The 4577-nt window shown below is 42.3% G+C and overlaps 1 protein-coding gene across 4 annotated transcripts in view; it reads left to right on the top strand.

Moving 5' to 3' along the window:
* The first annotated feature begins 34 nt into the window (after positions 1 to 34).
* Positions 35 to 4577, top strand: part of ZNF565 (zinc finger protein 565) — a 30879-nt gene continuing 26336 nt past the window's right edge. For 2 of the 4 annotated variants that reach the window (XM_032390307.1, XM_032390303.1), the window contains exon 1: positions 35 to 123. The gene's annotated coding sequence lies outside the window, so the exon portion shown is untranslated. The remainder of the gene's footprint in view (positions 124 to 4577) is intronic. The other 2 variants (XM_032390305.1, XM_032390306.1) reach the window with 2 other exon arrangements.

The raw sequence follows: 4577 nt of genomic DNA, 5'->3' as shown, positions 1-4577 counted from the left end.
TCTGGTCTGGCTCTGGACTACGTTTCCCAGAGGCCACAGTGGCCCGACGTTACGTCTTTCTTGACGTCGTGGCGAGATCGTTAGCTCCACAGGGACCCGGACGCGACCAAGGGGAGGCAGAAGGTGAGGGGTCTGGGAGTCCGGGGCGGGGACGGGGCGTGTCCAGAGCCTTCGGTCTGTGAGCGCTGGCGGGAGCCGGCTGAAGATGCTGGGTTGTGAATGAGTCTTTGTGGCTGCGTGACCAGGTGTGGGTGACTGAGTGTGCGGTTGTGGCCGCCTGGCTCCAGGGTGTAAGTCTGGTTGTGTTTGTGTAACCATGTGTGATACTGTGTGTTGGGGTGTGGGGTCCTTGCTACTGTGGGTGATAACTGCTTGTGTCTCTGTTGTGTATGTGTGACTGTACGCCTTGTTCTTGGGGGTGCGGGTGTCTGTGCGGTTATGATTCCATGTCTCCAAGGTGAGCGTATGGTTTGGGTTGCACAATATTATAGCCACGTGTGGTATTGTGTGCAGTTGTGTGTCTGTGACTGTGTGGTGACGATGCGTGTGTATCCCTCTTGTGTCCCTTGGAGTGTGTCTGTGAAACGGTGGCTGTGTGTGGTGCTGTGTTTGTAAGTGTAACGTGTCTTTCTTTGCCTGTGTGAGTGTGACTGTCTCAGAGTGAATGTTCTATTATGACTGGTTGGTGTTGGGTGGGCTGGAGTGCCAGTGATTATGTGTGTCCCCCAAGTGGGTATGTGATTGTGGTTGTGTGAGACAGTTGTGGGTATTGGTTTGGAAAGGCTGTGATTATATGAGAGTAACTTTGCGTATCATCGTGGTGAGTAAAATTGAGTAACTGTGTATGTCTTTTTAGTGGGTGTGAGATTGTGACTGTGTATAAGGGCCTGGAGGTGTCTGTGATTGTGTGGTTGTGTCCTTGTGTGTTTCAAGAGTGGATGTGTGGTTGTGTTTGTGTGACACTGACCATTTGTGTCCCACCAAGTGTGCTGATGTGAGGTGCCTGTGACTCCAGTATACTGACCTTTGCAGAACCTGTGAAGTTAGAACAGACTGTGGCCCTGGACAGTGATAGCCTCAACCTTTACCTGTGACACTGGGATTGGACACGATGTCCAGTCTTCTCTGACTTCTGTCTCCTATGTGGAGATCAAAATGTTCTGCTTACTCACAATTGCTTTTTTTAAAAGTCTTCTTCAAGAAGATGTTGAGAGGAGAAGGAAAGAATTGCTATTGAACATCCAAAAGCTAAGCTCAAGATGCATCAGTTTTTCTTCTTTCCCTGAGACCCTTCTTGTTTTTCAGGATGTGCTTTTCTTTTCTTTTTCTGAAACTTCTTGCCTAACTTCTCCTCCCCCAAAGGACCTGGTCTCCAGTATATTGCCATTGGAGTAAATTATTGAGAGCCCTTTAGGTGAACTGTAAGGTCCATATACCCCCTGCTTCCTGCACACCTAATGTTCATTAAAATTTTTTTAACTTTTTGGGGCGCCTGGGTGGCTCAGTTGGTTAAGCGACTGCCTTCGGCTCAGGTCATGATCCTGGAGTCTGGGATCGAGTCCCTCATCAGGCTCCCTGCTCAGCAGGGAGTCTGCTTCTCCCTCTGATCCTCTCCCCCTCGTGCTCTCTCTCTCTCTATCTCATTCTCTCTCTCAAATAAATAAAATCTTTAAAAAAAAAAGATTTTTTTAACTTTTCATTTTGAATTAGTTTTAGACTTAAAACTCTTGCAAAAATAGAATTCCCATATACTTTTTTTTTAAGATTTTATTTTTAAGTAATCTCTATACCCAGCATGGGGCTCGAACTCACAAACCCAGAATCAAGAGTTGCACACTCCACTGACTGAGCCAGCCAAACACCCCAGAATTCCCATATATTCTTAACCTGTTGCCCCATTTTACCATTTTATGGTTATGTTTCCATTTTACATAATCACAGTACATGATCAAAACCAGGAGATTAACATTGATACACTACTACTAACTAATCTACAAACTTTATTCAAATTTCATCAATGTCCCTTAGTGTCCTTTTTCTGCACGAGGATCCAATCCAGGATCATATGTTGCAGTTAGTAAGTCTTCTTAGTCTTCTTTGATCTGGCACAGTTCCTCGGTCTTTATTTGTCTTACTTGACCTTGACACTTGTAAAGAGTACTGGCCATTTATTTTGTAAATTCTGCATTGTAGAATGTTCCCCAATTTGAGGTTGTCTGATGCTTCCTTGTGATTAAATTCAGAGTATGCTTTTGGGACAAGAATATCCCAAAAGTGATGTGTTCTTCTCAGTACATCGTATCAGGAGACAAGAGGTCAATTTGCCTCATTATTAGTGGTAACTTTAATCACTTGGTTAAAGTGGTGTCTGTCCAATTTCTCCACTGCAAAGTCACTATTTTTCCCATTGTAATTAACGTGTGTCTTGTGCAGAAATACCTTAAGCTTCTCATCTTACTTCCACCTGCAAATCTTAACATTCATTGATAATTTTTGCCTGAAAATGTCATTACAGGCTATTTGCCAAATGGTGATTTTTAAATTTCCATCCTTCCTTCTACATTTATTAAATAGGATCCTACTGTTAGGAGATTTTCCTTCTCCCCCACTTATTTACTAAATTATGTATATATAAATTGGATTTTTATTTTATTTTATTTTATTTTTTTTAGTTCTGTAGGTTACAATTCATTACTGTCACTATGTCTTTGCTCAGATTACCCCAGATTTGGCCATTGGGAACTCCTTTAAGTTGACTCCTGTATACTTTCAATGTGTCCCCTTTATTATTTTTTTTAGTACTGCCATATTTTCTGGCACCATGAGATGTTCCAAGCTGATATTGTACTTTTGTTACCCAAAACTGGGTTTATCTCTTGATGGGTGTCGAGCCAAAAGACAAAACCAGCTGAAGAATAGGAAGAGTTTTTCTTGCGCTAAGTAAGGGAGGACACCGGGGATCTTCCCTAAAGCAGTGTCTCCCTGAACAAAAGAATTGGGGAAGTTTTAAGCTAAGGGTGCATATATATTAACAAAGGGGCTTGTACAATGGGGAATACAGCATGGAACAGAGGCAAAAGTCATCTTAAAATGACTGACTCCGTGTCAAAGTCATGAGGGCCAGCAAAGGACAGCATCATCAATTGTCTGGCCCCAATTGGTCTGGTATCTGAGTGCTCAAGGGGGTTTAGATCCTGCAGATATAATTCAAGAATGTACATCAGGTCAGTCTTCACTTTTGAATCAGCTCCGTGAATTTTACTGCTGATTTGTTGTTCCTGGTATGATTAGGTTATCTCCTGACCTGATAGTGGCCGTTTGTTCTTAACATTCTTTCACAAGATGGCCAGAGGTCTAAAATGACTTTTCTTATATCAAGAATGCTGTGTGTCTGTTTTTTTTCCCCCCCCCCAAGGCCCCCTAACTCTTTCTGTTTACACTTTCCCAGCCCCAGTTCTGGAACATGTACATTTCCTAGGGAACACTGGCTCCTTTTAGTAGAAAATGATATTTAGAAACCAAGATTAGGGGACGCCTGGGTGGCTCAGTCATTTTGCGTCTGCCTTCTGCTCAGGTCATGATCCCAGGGTCCTGGGATCGAGCCCCACATTGGGCTCCCTGCTCTGTGGGAAGCCTGCTTCTCCCTCTCCCACTCCCCATGCTTGTGTTCCCTCTCTCTGCTGTGTCTCTCTCTGTCAAATAAATAAATAAAATTAAAAAAAAAAAAAAAACCAAGATTAGATACACTCATTGCTTCTAGGTACTCTCAGCTATGAAGTATATATATCTATACACACACACACACATCCATATCTATCTGTATGAGTATACGGATAATCCATTGCTTCATATGCTATCTCTAATTCCAGTTTAACACCAGGGGGTTTATTCCAGCCTTCTCCATTTCCTTTTATTTTTTGGTAACTCCTTTCTCTGACAATGAAAAAGTTGACTCTTGGGATGCCTGGGTGGCTAAGCATCTGCCTTCAGGTCATGATCCCGGGGGCCTGGCATCGGTCTGCGTGGGGCTTCCTGCTCAGCAGGGAGCCTGCTTCTCCCTCTCCCTCTGCCCTTCCCTGGTGTCTCTCTCTCAAATAAATAAATGAAATCTTTAAAAAAAAAAAAAAGTTGACTCTTATTAACCACAATATATTTATTTATCTATTTGCTCAGTCCTAAGTAGAAAGTAGTTTAAGAATTGCTGACCTAAAATAAGACGAAATCAGAGAGGGAGACAAACCATAAGAGACTCTTAACTATAGGAAACAAACAAACAGAGGGTTGCTAGGTGGGTGGGGGGTTGGGGTAACTGGGTGATGGGCATTAAGGAGAGCGCTTGATGTAATGAGCCCTGGGTGTTATATGCAACTAATGAATCACTAAACTCTACTTCTGAAACTAATAATACACTATATGTTAATTGATTTTAAATTAAAAAAAAAAAGAATTGCCAACCTACACTCCCATACCTCATACAGTTATTTTTATTTTTAGTCTTAGTGAAAATACAGTTTTCCTCACACCCTCCTATATGGTAATGTTACTCATTTGTAATATAGTTGGTTCATTTGTTACCA

Source organism: Phoca vitulina, unplaced genomic scaffold, assembly GCF_004348235.1.
Source record: "Phoca vitulina isolate PV1807 unplaced genomic scaffold, GSC_HSeal_1.0 scaffold58, whole genome shotgun sequence".
Lineage (NCBI taxonomy): Eukaryota > Metazoa > Chordata > Mammalia > Carnivora > Phocidae > Phoca > Phoca vitulina.
This window is presented reverse-complemented; position numbering and strand designations above follow the sequence as displayed.